This window comes from Podarcis pityusensis (genome assembly GCF_964106645.2).
Source record: "Podarcis pityusensis genome assembly, chromosome: 4".
NCBI classification, from domain to species: Eukaryota; Metazoa; Chordata; class Lepidosauria; order Squamata; family Lacertidae; genus Podarcis; species Podarcis pityusensis.
In genome coordinates this window covers 54,749,565-54,766,181 of record NC_138027.1, presented here as the reverse complement: position 1 = coordinate 54,766,181, position 16,617 = coordinate 54,749,565, and the positions used below count along the sequence as shown (strand labels likewise).

At 42.7% G+C, this 16,617-nt stretch overlaps 1 protein-coding gene across 2 annotated transcripts in view; it reads left to right on the top strand.

The window, feature by feature from the left end:
- Positions 1-16,617, top strand: part of KCNJ6 (potassium inwardly rectifying channel subfamily J member 6) — a 119,697-nt gene that overhangs the window by 25,426 nt on the left and 77,654 nt on the right. The gene's annotated exons all lie outside the window — the stretch shown is intronic.

Genomic DNA, 16,617 nt, shown 5'->3' with positions numbered 1-16,617 from the left:
TAGTTCCTGCCACCCAGGACACAAAGAGCAAAATGTCAACAGGGTGTCAAACTGTTCCTCCTTGATGCCTGAATTAAGGGTGACAAATTTCTACTGAAATCAACCTGCAATCATAACCCCACTTACCTGGGACTTAGTCCTGCTAAGGCTTACTTCTGAGTAGAAACAGTTCGAACTGCAGTCATAGAGGACTTTGTGATAATGGGACATTAGTCACTTCATTAACTTTGTCATTAAGATGCCACAAGATTATTTGCCATTTTTGCTGCAAAAGTCTAACAGGGCTACCCCTCTGGAAATTCATTAACTTTGAAGGCGAACATAAAGAGAAGATAATTGATCTGTAAATGTCTGTTGGTGGCTGAATAAGAAAATATGTATATTTCAACATCAGCAGATGATGAAATGAAAAAAAGACTAGTGCAAATAAACCCATTGCAGTGGGATGGAAAATACCAGATGAAAGAATGAATGACTGTTGGAAAAGTTCTAGCTTTGTCCTCTAAGCCGTCTATGATATAGCCCATGGAAAGGAAGTCATGTGCAGTTAGGGTTTGGCTTTTGAAGTTTGTTGAAAACCAGGTTCTGGGTGAAAAGGTCAGTGCCTATGATCTTCAACCAGTCTTTTCCCATGTCAGTGTTCTGTCAAAGGGACTAAACCCAAAGCTTGAACCCAAATTTCAAATTAAACTGGGTTCTGGGCTGGATCTTAAGGTTGTACAACTGCCACCCTGGCCTACAGCAAGTTCTGAATGTGAGGGATGTCAAGCCTTGAACAACCATCTAGAAGAAGCACATCTATATTAGGGACCCTAAGACCTCCCAATCCATCTCTCTGTTGCATTCTAGGGAAGGGAAATATCATAACTGCTATTCACCGCAGGTCCTGGAGGTATGAAAGCTTCCTGGTCAGATTAGCTTAAAGTAACAAAAAGAGCCTGCTCTGTGTTTTCCACATAGGAGATCACCCTTATCTCTGTCTCCTGCGAGCTGTGGCAGGAAGCCGGTCTGACAAACATAACCTGAAGCACGAACTCATCTAACGACCCATGCTCCACTCATTAGATTCCAGATTCATCTAGTACACTGCTTGCTTCATTTACATACACCTCTGCTGGTAGGATGACTCAAAGGAATTACTTTAAAAGAACTTCAAAGTATTGCAAAAATTGACAATTTAGGGAAACAAATTGATACCATGGGATTATACTACAGGTGGAGTAGAGACAGTCTTGCTATCATTTCTCTGTCAGGCATATCAAACAGTCGCAATCAATACTCAGCCTTTTACAGTAACATTTTCATTAGCTGGTGCATTCAAATAGATCAGTTTTGGCACCTCAACAGAGACGCTCACATCTACTGACTCCAAACAGTAACATTTTTGCAACTCTATTATTCTGTAGTGCCAAATTCTGGGTAAGGTATGCATATATTCTGGTCCTGAAGGGAGCCTTCGTACCCACTTGAAGCTTGGTATAATCAGCTGCTACAGCACAGTTCACCTATTGGGAAGTGTCAGGGGTTCAGGAGCAGAGGCAAGGGCAAGGGAGGAAACAGAGAGCGAGGGGGAGGAGGCAGAAGAAAAGATGAGTGATGACGACGACCCGAGATCTCCGAGTCTTTCCAGTGAATCAGAAGATTCACAGAAAGGAGCACCAGTGGCCAGGGCAAGGGGGGAGCCTAGGGGGACACCCCAGGAAGATAGAGCCAGAGGGGACTCAGAGGGGAGCAGTTGGAAATCGGGACCAGCGTCACCGCCAGAGAGCAGGGAAGAGGAAGGGCGCCAGGGATCAAGCGCTGGCAGCTCACAACAGGGGGGAGGGCACGAGTCAGGAGTGGCCACACCTCCATCGGGGAGCGAAGAAACGGTCAGACGGAAGGTGGAAGGTTGGGCGCGCGCGACAAGTTCAAATGCACAGGAAGGTGGCGCAGTAGGCAGCCCGGAAAGGGAGCCAGGTCCTAAAGCCCGCCGAAAGGAGGGAGAAGAGTCAGGGGGGTCAGCGTCAGCGTCAGAGGAATCCCGGAAGGAAGAGACCCCGGGGGGCAGAGGGACCCAGAGAAGAACAGTCAGGCGGAAAAGGTGGAGCAAGGCTAGGATATTAAGTTGGTGTACAAGGGGCGGAGACTCAGATGGGGCTTCGCCGATCTAACCATTAGACGTAGGGTTGCACGCAGCAGCTTGAGAATGGAAACTGTAACTCAATAAAGACTTTTATTTAATGATCGCTGGCTAGCGTGATCCTCTGTGAGCTAGGATCTGGAAGCAGCTCTGACAGGAAGGGATAGAAATCTTTATTTTTTATTCACTGTTATTGTATGGCCACCCAACAGAATAAAACACAATATTAAAAATATGATACAAAACAATAAAAGCAGCACCAAAGCCTGATATTTTGAACAGATATGTGTGAAGTCCAGATTTAAAACACTAAGTTGTTAGAAAGCTCTGGGTGAAGAAAAGGATCTTGAGCTGAGGTTGAGAATACCATAAAGATGGTGCCATGCAAGCCACTATAAGGCTGCTGTTCAATAACTAGGGTACCACCACCAAAAGGCCCTCTCCTGCCTGTCTCAATTCATTTGGCAGGTGCACTCAGCAGTGGTCCAATGAGGATCCGGCAGATAGGCAATTTTTCATGCAGTTTCAGGCTTTAAAGGTTAAAACCAGCACTTTAAAGTAGGCCCTGGCTGGGAGAGCATCTGGGTCTCTCTGCTTTTCTTTAGCACCAGTAGAGAACTGCTTCTCTTCAGAATCTCTAAGAGGTACTCTCTCTTCTCTGCATCTGCCTCAAAATTCCTTATCCGTGCCTTGGTTGTTTCTCACCTTTAAAAAAAAAATTGCAAATTGTGTCCTCCTGAAAAGAGGGCACATGTTGCAGTGAGACCTGGAGACTGACCTCCTGTGTTGTGGGTGGGTTGGATTGGTTGGCCACAACACCCGATTGGTAGGTCCCTCAATGTTGGGTTCAATCTGGCCAATGGGGCACAGTCCAAACGGATCGAGAGACCTATATATACCCATGCATGTGACCCAGAGCTTCCTCTTTCAGCTCGTGCATTCAGAACACCCGCCCACCTCTCCCTATTTTTAGGGCATTGTGCGATTGACCTTGCTATGCCGTCGTGTGTCGTCTGACGTTGGGACAGGGGCACGGCAGGAATTTCCCCACTTGGCTGATTGGCTGTTGCCATTTGGGTTTTGCCTGCCGCGTAGCAAATCGTCACAACTTGTTCAGGTGATAGGGATGGGAGAGCGGTCTCACCATCCCTATGTGAAGGGTATTTGGTTAAAGGAATCCAGGGACTCAAATGGTTTGATCAACCACCAAGAGTGGGTTGTGCCCGTGCCTGAGTCCAGGGGGGCATCTGGGTGGTGAACATAGTCTGTTCCCGGCTTTTCACCTACCCAGGTGTTCACCCTTGGCTGACCTATGCTGGTGCCCTGGGTCAGCAGATGCAGGGAGCTAGTCGAACCAGAGCCTATGCAACCACTCACCTTCTGTAATCAATAAAGTTGTGGCCTAAATTCTGCCAAAAACCAAAACTAAAATTTTAGTCAAGTGTGACTTTATTTAGGGGGGAGATCTCTGGGTCTGAACACGCAAAATACATTTTTGCAAAACATGCACAAATGCCAAATAACAAATTGTCCAAGCAAACATATTTTTGCTAGGGCTGTAAAAAACAGTGATTTAACCAAAAATGCACAAAACTGGCCCATTAATAGAAGGGAGAGATGAATGAAATTGTCCTTGCAGCTTAGTTTCACTGAATCATTTTGCTGATTTATAAGCATATTTATTTGGCAACAAGTCCCGTTTAACTAGTAGTAGCTAGACTCTAATCCTAGCCCCATTTACCTGGGATTAATCCCCACTGAATTCAATAGGATTTATCTCAGAGTAGACATGGTTAGGATTGTGCTGCTACTTCTGATTAGACATTCACAGGGCTGAACTGTTAATCTCTGCTTTCCCCTTCACACACATTCCAAAAATAGCATGGGATGCATAATAAACCTTTGTGTTTGCTTTTTGAATAAAGCATCTGGGGTTTTGCAAGACTTTTCTTATTTTTAAAATGTAAATATGAAACATTGTAGCATTTCAGATTTAAAAATAGAATTGCATACAACAGCACACTGCTAGTTAATATTTTTTTAGAAGCCTGCTTCAATCACTGGTCTTTCTTTGGACAAGTATTCAACACTGTACTTCTTGAGTATAATGAGCTAATTAAACTACAGTTCGTCCATATAATGAGCTACTTGAGGTACAATTCTTCCATTCTGTAAAAGCACCATATGTATTCAATTGCTGTCCAATAAAATGGTGACCCATCACACACGCACCGCAGTAAGTGGCAAAGGAGGCAGATTTTTTAAAATGAATTTCCCAAAATTCCAAAAGTACCTAAGAGCTGGGCTTCCTGGCAAAAAGAAAAGGAAACATGGCAGGTGTTCTGATTCCATTTCCTACAAAAGAGTTTTAGCTCATTCACCAAGACACAGCCTAAAACCAAACAACTGATTTCCAGGTGAGTGAAACAGTTGAGAAATGGTCATTCTCTGTTTATTATATTTGTAATTTCCACATATTAAGGCAATGTGTGGGAAAATATAACTCTGGTGTCTCCTAGCTCTCCACCTCCTCAAACCATACAATTTACCAAAGATCAAGGCAGGAAGCCTTTGGACCTCATAACACAGAGATCACATCAGATTCCATCTATGGTTATAGGAACCTGACAGTTCTGTCCCCCTGAACTATGCCAGGGCTCGTTCTCAGAACACAGAAAGCAGGAAGCGATGAAACTGTCCCCTGAGCAGCTATCTGGTGGAGGACTGAAAATAAAATGAAAATAAAAGATATAGTTCTTCATGCAGTGCATCATTTAATGAAATCTGCTGCCACAGCATGTGGTAATGGTCAACTTAAATGACTTTAAAAGTGGGTTGTACCAATTCACTGAGGAGAAGCCTGTCAGGGACCTCTGAAGTTCAAAGGCCATATGTTACTGTGGCAACTAGAATGGTAGATCTGATAGGTTCTTCATCTGATCAAGCAGGGCTCTTCTTAGAGGGCACTTCACAGATAACTATAGTTACAGTCAAACCTTGGTTTTCGAACGTCCCAGCTGCCGAACGTTTAGGAAGCCAAATGCCCAAAACCCGGAAGTGAATGCTTCCATTTTTGAACACACCTCAGAAGTCAAATGGCTTCTAAGGTGTGTTTCTCCATTTTTTCAGTGGATTTTGCTGCCAGCCCTTTGATCCTCGGTTTCTGAATGTTTCGGGAGTCAAACAGACTTCCGGAACAGATTATGTTTGAAAACCGGTACTATAATCTGCACGTATAGGAGATTAAGAAAAAATACTTCTAGATAGGTGACATTTTCCTCAGGCAGCTGAACTCCAGCATTGTTTTTCTAGAAATTAAGCACACTGCTTACATTCCACAACTGAATTCCACATTTATTCAAGGGAAATTCAAGGGCATAATATTTTTAAAGGATAATGATACGCTACGTGGACTGCAGCGTATACATTACGCTTTTCTGAAGTGGTGCTTCGACGTGATATATCCATTAGTTTTCTAACTCTGCTAATTGTAGATTCTATCATGCTGAAGTGATTATGAGAGCCAATTTTACTAATATCTTCCCCCTTTTATGCATAATAAGCAATTTTAGAAGTCATTAATAACTTGTGAATAAAGTGAAATGAAGCCCATAAACATTAAAAAAAGAGTCACTACTGGGCAAAGGACTAAAAATAGTTCCAAGCCACTGGATGTCACAAAGGATTGGTAATGAAATAGAAACCCACTTTTATAGGATCTGGCCAGCTGAACTAAAAGCAATTACAGCTTGACAGCTTGCTAGTTACATAATGAAATGCTGGATTTTTACGGGCAGGTGTCAGCATTAGAAAAACTGTCAGTTCGGCACTAATTGGTACCCTGGATGGCAGTCTCATTATCGAGAGATAGGAGAGCATGGCCAGGGTGCTGCTAGTGATAAAAACTGCTCACACATTCATTTTAACATGCAGGTTTGATTTTTCCCTTTAGGATCTCTAACACGAGGTAGAGATGACCGTGATGACAGATCATTCCTTGTGAAGGAGAGGCTGCTGGTGACACAAGTTATCTTTGTATAGCTCTGCTCACGTACAGGCTGAAAAGGAATGTCACAGCTGCTGCAGCCAGCTCAAGAGTATCTCATCCTTAAGCAGACAGAATCATAATGTGCACCCAGCACCCTTGTTCGCATGTGAGGCCAAGCCAAGCGATAGATTCACACAACTGAGCAAATGTTTGGGCTTCTAGAGAGCAGACTGCAGCTCCTTTGCTCCTCCCTGGCCATTTTGATGCAGTGCTCTGCTATGCCATAGTTTGCCTTAGGGCAAACATAGGCAAACTCGGCCCTCCTGATGTTTTGGGACTACAACTCCCATCATCCCTAGCTAACAGGACCAGTGATCAAAGATGATGGGAGTTGTAGTCTGAGTTTGCCTATGCCTGCTTTAGTGTGTCATCTGAACCTGGGAACCTGATTTGGCTCTCTCCAGACAAACCACAAGCTGTAACACCAAGGGTTGTCCCTAAGGTTTACAGGTCATGTGAATGGAGGGGATAACCCATCAACCCAGGTTTGGCCAACACACTAAGCCAAGCCATAGCTTAGCAAGATGACCATGGAGGAGCAAAGCAGCTTCTGTCTCCTCTCTAGAAGTCTGCATGTTTGATCATTAGCACTAAGCTGTGCTTTGGCTTAGCACTGCATGCAAACCAGATCAATATACAGTGGTACCTCGGGTTAAGAACTTAATTCATTCTGGAGGTCAGTTCTTAACCTGAAACTGTTCTTAACCTGAGGTACCACTTTAGCTAATGGGGCCTCCCGCTGCTGCCACCACACAATTTCTGTTCTCATCCTGAAGCAAAGTTCTTAACCCGAGGTACTATTTCTGGGTTAGCAGAATCTGTAACCTGAAGCATTTGTAACCCGAGGTACCACTGTATGCTGGTATCAGTCCCAGACATGCTCTCCACTGCTAGGACTGATTTGTCCTCTTAAATCTCTATTGTCTGCTCTGACTTGGAGTTCCTCTCCAGAGTCTTAGGCACAGGCCTTTCCCATAACCTGCTTTCTTTGCTTAGGCATTTGTAGTTTGCTGGTTGTCAGTACTATGTAAGATGACATAACGGTTCTGTAGTTTTAACCAGTTGGCTTAGTCATATATTTATCTGCTCTCATTTTTATATTATTATGCTTATGCTATTTTTAAACAGAGTTACTGTGCCATGCCCTGGAGTCACTTACAGTAAATTGTGGCCTAGCAATATTTTAAAGAAATAAAGAAATTACTTGCTACCTGTTCTGTTTAACAGGATATGACAGGGATTGAAGCTAGGACTTTTTGCAAGCAATGCATTTGCTCTGCCCCTGAGCTATCTGTGATCCCTCTCCTAAGAAGTTAATGCCAAAAACACCAGCCAGGCCAAAACAAAAACAAAAGCATGAAAGGTAGTGGGGGAGCGTTTCTGATTCAGCTTCCACCTCTCCACACAAACTGGATGCGTGCCAGGAGGCAGTAAGATGGTGGAAAGGGCTTTTGTGGGGCATTCCAACTTGGCACACCAGAGGGCCCTCTCAGCCTCTCTCCCCCACTTCTATAGCTCCAGCACTTTTCAAGTAGGGAAGGGGTGAGAGATTGACAGCATCTCTAAGATGGTCTTGACTCGTAAGCCACCAGCTGCCAAACACTATTGTAGGGTATTATGCAGAATAGATAGGACAATCACATGTTTCTCGATAGTCCTGTCTTAAAGCAGTCCAAACAACAACCCAGATGATTGAATAAATGAGCAGTGTGGTTTTCACATCAACGTGAGATGATTCAAACTGATGCTAATAATAATGGCCCCACGGTACAACTATCAGATGACTAACTACTGTTGCTGGTAAAAATCTGTTATGATATTTAGCATCTGTATCCTTAACCCACAGGAGAAATACTATTTACCAATACAGAGCAGACAAATTCCACCAAGAAGCAATAGAAGAAGCCAGCAAATTAAAACTCCCTGAGGACAATAGGCACAGTTCTACATAACCAACCAACAACAAACATCAGTCTTTATTCTACGAGGCTCTACACTTTGTGCCACACACTCCCTTGTCAGCAGCCAGTCAGTTGCAGTGCAGCAATTTTTTAAAAAATACAGTGTCAGTGAATTTAACTCTATTCAAAGAAACCAAAGCAGAGCAGGCCTAGTGATCCCAGCAACGTTTCCCAGTAGGTCTTGCCCCAATGAGGCAGTTGTGAGGTCTGAAGGTCCCCAACTTCCCCCACCTGCTTAGTCCACTCCTTTCCCCACGTAGTCATAGGCTGTGCCTGCACACAATCTCTCCTCTCTTCTTTTCATTTCTCTGTGTGTTCTAGGAGACCGGGGGGGGGGGAGCTGGTCACAGCAGAAGGGGGAGACTCCCTGGATTCTTCAGCAGCCTGCCTCACCACTGCCTCTTGGCCCCCCTCCTTTCCAGCCTCCTCTTCTGCCTCTGGTTCTGGACTTCTTCTGCCACAGCCTCTTCCTGCTCACTAAACCCTGTTTCCCCTTCAGCTTCTGACACCTCCTCCCAGTCTTCTCCCTCTTCTCCCTCAGACCACTCATCACTAGTTCCCTAGCTCTGAGCCTTCTTCCCCTGGGGGTTCATGTGGAGATTCCCAGCTGGTGCCTTCCATCACTCCTCTGCATCCAGCCAGTCCATGACAACCCTTTTTGTGCTGGCAAGTGGAGATGGAGTTCTACACACAATCACCATTCCAAGCAAGTTTCAGTTTGATTTATGCCTGTGACAATTTCCCATAGTAGCTGACTGTAGAACCTGAGATTGGCGCCTTTAGGGGGAACCAAGGAATGGTATTTGGGACTGCTTGAAAACAATAAATTTTCTCTCGTATTTTGTGGAGAATTGTGGACCATGCATGTCTGTTCTTGTAACTTGCATTTTCTAATTGTGTACATCTTGAAACAAGACCCGCCTGGCCAGTCCGATGACCACAAAGACGCAGAGGATGCCAGTAGCATTTGATGGGCTAGAGTTGGAATAAAATTCTCCATTTTCAGCTCAATTCCAGCATAATCCAAATTCTCTCTTTATGAACAAATAACTATCGGTGTTTTAGTGCCTTGGCAATTAATTGGATGAAATGTGACAGCAGAGACTTGCTTCATGTACTGACCATTTGCCTCTGACCGCTAAGCATAGTATTTCAGAGTACTATCAATCTAATTAATTGAAAGGCTGAACAGCACCCTGTAGACACCTTTGGCCTTCTTTATGAAGTAGACAACCTGGAGCCCTTACTACAAAATGGCACATTTATTTTGTAGCAGCAGCAGCACGCATGCCTCCTGTTTTGATTCATGTTGGTTCCCACTCTTGAGCTCCCCTGGAAACTCCACTTTATTAATGCCATAAATCTCCATATACAGAGCAACCTATTTATTACCACAGAATGTAACTGTCTTACAACACCATGAAATGTTGATTTCCTCTAAGTTCAGACTGAAGCTATAAATCCACCTCCATCATTATAAAGATCGGGCTAGGTTTACTGTTATGTCTTCTAGGGTGTCCTCCTATATTGGTCCTCGAGTTATGAGGGATTCATATGCTCTCCAGCAAACTAACACTGACAATAGGAATCCTTGAAGGCATCGTGAGCTTTAGATAGATTTCCTGAACCAGGGTTGTGGTGACCTCTAGACATCATTTCTCTTTGTCAGTGACGTTCTTTTCACCACCACTGGTGCTGAGGACCACACAGGTAGGGGAAAGGAAGGAAGCACGAGAATTTCAGGCTTGGCCTTTAGGGAAGTCATTGCATTAGAAGATTTATCTGTTTGATAGATTTGTATCCTGACACTTCAACTCTTCGTCTTCCCAGGTCAGCAAACAATAAAAACAACAACAGTAAAATCTAAAAACATACAATAATTAATTACAATAAAAACAACTGAAAAAAATATCAACAACAAATATAAATCCTGCTGCTCTGGTTTTGGTTTTGGTTTAGGTTGTTTTTAACTGACAGAGATGATAAAAGTAGCAAATCCCAGAGAGAATGAAGACATTTAAACTGGGCATCTAAAAGACATCAGCATAAGCAGGTTAGCTGGGGAAAATATTCCAAAGGCAGAGACCACCACTGAAAAGGCATTGTCTCTCTATTTTTCTGTTTATCTCATAGTAATTGGTCACCTAAGGAGAGTTTCAGGGATCGAGCTGGATGTGATGTTAAATATGTATTTGCATTTAAAATCCATATTTTTTAATAAAAATGCAGTTAGAAACTGTGTGTAAAGGATAATTATTTAGATCACAGTAGGTAGGGAGTTGGTACAGCTTTCCTCCCCAGCTGTAATCCTGAAAAAGTTGGGAGGGGGGGTTGAAGCTGCAATTTGGATTGAGTACAAATCACCCAGTGGCACTGGAGGGATTTCCTCCTGAGGCAAGTAGCAGCTTTAGAGATGCAAATTTTGTCAGAACTGAAGCATTGAGAGGGATGGGTTAAACGCCCCTTCTTATCTGCTGCAGTCCTGATATCAGCCCTTGTTGCCTACTCCAGCAGGTGCTGGTTGCCTTTTAAAGTATGTATGCTAAATGCAAGGACCCATTGAGGGGTCACTTCTCATTTGATCCTCGGATGGAGATCTCAGTGACTGGGTGAATCGCGGAGTTCATCCCCATGATTCTTGAGCAATCAAAATACACATATGGCTGGGTATTTTGATAGCAAAATTGTTATTTTATGTATTTGACAAGAAACTGATTTATATATGCTATAAGGAAGCAAATTCAAATTGAACGTTTTAGAAACAGTTAAAACAAAAAACTTTTGTTAGCTTAAATGGTATCTTTATTACTAAAGAATGTACAGAACAGCAACTATTGTTAGCTGTTGGATAATTTCGAAGCTCAGTGAGCTTCATACTAATCTTCTTGCTTCAATCCAGACTTTTCCCTAGCCATCTAGCCTTCCATTAACAAGTGTAGCCTAAGGTGGGGAACTTATAGCGATCCAAATGTTAATAGACTCCATCTCCCATTATCCATTGGCGATGCTGGCCGAGACTGATGGGAGTTGGAGTCCCATAAAGGATTTGAAAATACTTGAAAGTTGAGGCAAAGGCATATTTTAAACTAAATTCTTTCAACGTCCTTTGTTGGTTTTTTGTAATTTATGCTCATGATCACATGACTAAAGAATCCATCATATTTTGCCTTTCCAGAATTTTTGAAATCCCTGTAGTAGGAAACCCTGCAAGAAATTACAGAAATGAGAGGCTTCATCCATCAAGGAGCAGAAACATCTATACTCATCAACATGGCATTGTCTAGGGAAGAGTAAGATGTTTTCTATATTTTGACAAGAGCAGATGTGAGCATAGTCACACAACATTACAAGGGCCTTGGGGCTTCAGACTCAACCTCCAGGTGTTACTAGGGCTTTGGGGATAACCAAATAAATGTTCTCTTTCACAGCAAAGACACAACTAAATGCATCTGTTTTTAAAAAAGGAAAAGACGTGACCATGTATATTTTAAAACTTTTGTTTTTTCTCCCTATTCTGCATCATATAACCTCTCAGTCATCTTCCAACAGGTAACCTTGACTATTTCCTTTTAAGTTCTTTTAAATTTGTTGGCTTCAGAATCATGCAGGCTTGTATGTTTACTCAGCAGTCAGTCCAGTTCAATGTGGCTTACTCACTAGTAAATGCATTTAGGAATGCATTCTGCTTTTACCATGCCAAATCTCTAATTTTTTGCCCATGAAGGGCATCCCAGTCACCATTCATATACAGCAACCAGTGTGTTGGTTAGGGCTGATGGGCATTATAGTCCAAAGCATATGGAAGGCATCAGGTTAGAAAGGGCTTATAAACACACATCCAAAGAAAGTTTCTTCCACCAATATTTCCTGTGATATTTCTGTGAAAAGTGGGCCATTTTCAGGGTCATAAAAAAACATTTGCTTTGTACTTTTGCTAGCATACAGGACAGGGAGAACAATATGTACTGAAAATAATAATTACAAACTTTGGTTCAATAAAAGCACACTCAAATACACCCTCTATGTTGCAGGATCAGAAAATGCTACTGGCAGTAGAAAATGAGTATATTCAAAGGTATCTAGCAATGAAAGAGGATCTATATAAATTGATATAGAAAACAGTTTCAACCCAATCACTTAACTCAACGTTAAAGTCAAGAAGACTGCAACTAGCTGTCAAAAGTATTTCTAAATTATATTTTGTCACTTTCTGGACAGTGCACTTGGTTCCCCTCTTTAATTTAAAGATAAGAGAAAATCTTCAGGTTTGATTTTTTTAAAAGGGTTTGCAGCTTACTGTAATCGGATCTTGTTTTGAATTATTGCCGACATCAAGACTCCCAACTTTGTAAATAAATACAGTGGTTTAATCCATATATACAAGATAGGGCTATTGCCTCTTATTTGTTTTTTGAGCAGTGCAGTGGTGTCTTCATCATTATCATCTTAAGCCTTGCATGCAATGGACATATCAAGTTGTGTGCTCTATGCACCAGTGGTGTCTGGTGCCAACTGAGTCTAGTGGGGTGGAAGGCAGATAAGCCAACAGTAGGTGGAGTGTTAGGGGAGGGGTAGTACCTCTGCTGGGGGACATGTCATGCTGCTTCTGGGGTAGTTTGTCCATCTTTGGTCCTCACACTGTACTCAGCTCTCACCTGTGTGCTCCCAGAAGCTGTCAGTATGTGACAGTGGCCACACCCCAGGAAATAGTTTTGACTGGCTGGCTAAACCAGGTGATGAGAGCTGATGGGTCTCAAACCCTTGGTGAGTTAAGGACTTCCCCTGCATGCAAAGACAGGACCCAGCAGATTGAGAGGACTAGACCAATAGTGGATCCAATGGTCAAGAAGGCAGTTTCTGCACATGTTGTAGAGGAACGTGAGGGGCAGATGAGGCTCATCAACCTTGGAAGGTAGCCTATCTAGGAGAAGGAAAACTCTAATCCTAAATCTCCTCTGCCTTGTGGAATATTTTAGGGAGAATAAAAGGCTAAGGAATAACCCTACACAAATCTGGGGTAGAATCCCTAAGATGGTTGGCTGGTGCCTTGTACACCTCCTTCTGGCAACTCCTGCAGCCCAGCTGGTGCCAAATGTATTGCCCTGCTTCCTTTTGGACCGCATCAACAAAGTTGAGAGAGGAGTCTTGTTGTCTGGGGAGCCCAGGACCTCCATACACACTGGCCAGGCTTGCCACCTAGGCAGCTCACTTCAGTGCTCCTAACTCAGTGGTTTGACTTCACCCCCAGAGGTGCACTCCATTGCCTCTGGTCATATCCAACAAGCCTCTTCTCATAAACGCCCATGGTATTTGGTTTTTCTTTTGCAGTATTCACAGCCATCTAAAAAATGCAATGTTCTCCTGTCCTTCCCCACCCCAATGTCCAAATTGGAAATGAGATATTCTTTGGCAGTATATTAGAAATCATAACTATGGCACCATATGAGGGGGCGGGGAACCTAATAGCCTAGCCAAAATCTTCTCCTACTCAAATAGGGCTTTACTTTCTACAGCTGTGTGTAGGCTATTGCTGAGTAAGACATAATGATGACCGTTGCATTTGCCTACACACCATCACTGAGCATTCTCTATCAAATTTGTTGTAAGTAAAGTATTTAAGGATATCTTGAGCTTGAAAGCTGCTATATAACGTGAAACTCTATTATTCTCTCCTGATAGCATATCAAGCATAACACCATTTCCATGCAGTTTAAGAAGCAATTTAAAATTCCCAAGACAGTGTTCTGTGCACTAAAATTTCACAGGCGTCTCTCTTCCTGCTACAAACCACATCAAATTAGAAGCTGGTGGTTGAATTCATATTGCCAAAGAGAACATCCATGGAATGACAGGGCATTTGCATTAAAATTGCTTTGGAAAGTAACTAAACTACATACTGATTGGAAAACATATATTCATTCCCACACCTTGAAATTCCCGAACAGTAGTCAGTTGAGGGAATATCATTCAGAAGCTTTAGCACTGCATGTTTACAAGGCACCTTCCAGCTGTTTAGAGCATCTCTAGATGCTGGATAAATCCTATCATGACAGATGTATCATTTTATGCATTATCTAACCAATCCTTCTACACAACCTGCATGGCAGTAAATCTCACTGAAATCAACAGGATTGCATGGTGTGGATTGTAGTCACAGTGTTCTAAACTGCTCATTCTGAAGTAAGAAGAAAGCTTTATATTCTTGCAAATAATGTTATTTTTTTTACATGCTTCTGCTTTACATTGCCGTCACGATGGTAAAGAGGGCTTATGTCATCTTTGCCAGTATAAACAGTGGAGTAATGAGTAGGTGTTAGGAAAAAATTATTTTATCTCTGCATGGCACTAGTTAAATTGTTGCTGGAATAATACATTCTGTATTAGCAAGCACAGTTTGAAAAAGAATGTTGGAATATGGGGCTGAGAAAAGAAAACAGTTGCATGAATAAAATGTTGAAGGGGAAGAAGGCTTGTGCTGAGAGAATGAAGGAGCTTGGTATTTTTAAATGCTGTTAAATATTGTTAAGTGAGGTTACTGGGTAATGCTGAAAAACATAGGAAGGTGCCTTTCACTGTTAGTGCATCTTGCACAGTCTTTTTCACACTGACTGGAAGTGGTTTTTCGGGGTTCCAGAAAGTGGCCTTCGCCAGCACTCCCTGGAAATGCTAGGTATTAAAGTTGGAATTTTCTGTGTGTGAACCATGTGCTTGTCCAGCAAATACTGGACTGGGAATGTTATGCTTGCTGTTAAACAAGGAATTCACCCAGGATAGGCTTAAGAGCTCTGTAGTGGGAAGAAAGACCTGCTTCCCATAATCCAATATCAACTGCAATGCGCTTCATGTAGAATGCTGCAGTCACATGGATGTAGTAATGCTACTGTGAATAGGATATGCCCAGGCAAGCATTCTGTAAGTGGTTAAGAGCCTGAGCTACAAACTAGGTTAATTCTCACCTCAGCTATAAACTCACTTGGTGAGAGATCCAGCATGCACATGAAGCTCCTGAGCCTGTGCAATCTAGGGAAAGCATCCTGAAACACTGCCATCAATGTGAGGGACATGTTCACTGAGAGAGCTCGGGGTACACTGGACCCAGCCTTTGATCAAACTGACAAAAACTTTACAGTGGTACCTCAGGTTACATACGCTTCAGGTTACATAGGCTTCAGGTTACAGACTCCGCTAACCCAGAAATAGTGCTTCAGGTTAAGAACTTTGCTTCAGGATGAGAAAAGAAATCATGTTCTGGCGGCGCGGCGGCAGCAGGAGGCCCCATTAGCTAAAGTGGTGTTTCAGATTAAGAACAGTTTCAGGTTAAGTACAGACCTCCGGAACGAATTAAGTACTTAACCTGAGGTACCACTGTATTGCAAGCTTACATAGGGAGCAGTGTTTTATTTCTTTTCATTGATAAGTTGTTGAAATGAAAATATTGAGCGTCTCCAAGTCAGAATCTTCATAAATGATTGTGCAGTTTAAATTTCCAACAGCTGAATGAAATTAAAGATCTGATAGCCAAACAACTTTTATCTGACATTCATTTACTATGCTGGGAAGCTCAATCGCTGCTGTGCTCAAGGATTTATGAAGGAAATCTTAATTATTGTCTGTAAATGTAAGAAACAAGCTTACCACATAAAACATTCCTGAGGAGTGATGAGATTGATATAAATTCCACAATAATGTCAGTGTCTCGTGAGTAATGCCCCCTATTCCAGGCAACACTTTGTAACATTATAATGAAGCTACCCACAATATCGTTGCAGCAAAACATACTTTTTGTCTTCATAAAAACAGTCCACCTTCTAAATCTGTCTGAACATTATCAGACCCATCGCCAGGAGTCAGCACCATAGGGCTCCCAGGAGGACCCACTGCTTGAACCACACAGGCCCTGTGGTCCTTTCAGCACTAGACAAAAGAAAACTAACAGCCATCAATCAGAGCAAAGAAGAGCATGCTGAATCAGGCCAAAGTCTCGTCTAGTCCAGCTTCCTGTTTTTTCACTGTGGCAACCAGATGCCTATGGGAAGCCTGACAGCAAGACCTGACAGCAACAGCACTGGAGCCCAGGAGGTCATGGGTGCTGCCTGGCACTTTAATTCCCCCATTATGACTCTGGGAATTAATGTAGCATTGCTACACCATGGCACTGTTTTGGTGCCCCAGAGGCATTGTGGGGGAATTAAAATGGCAGGTGCTATCAGCAGCACTTGCTAGCTAGACCACCTTTTCGTTACTGTGCCTTCTGTTGCCTGCCTTGAGGGAAGTTTACCATCATGAAGGGCCCCATCAAGTCTCCAGTTAGAAATATCTATGCCTTTATTTATCACTATTGATGCAGCATTTGAACAAGAATTACAACATGCCCATGCCTTTCTGTATTTTCAATACAGAAAATGTCATTTTTTAAAAACAACAACCAAACACTTTAATAGTTTACATCACTGTTTACTCTGTGTTCTGGACTTTAGCCAAAGCAA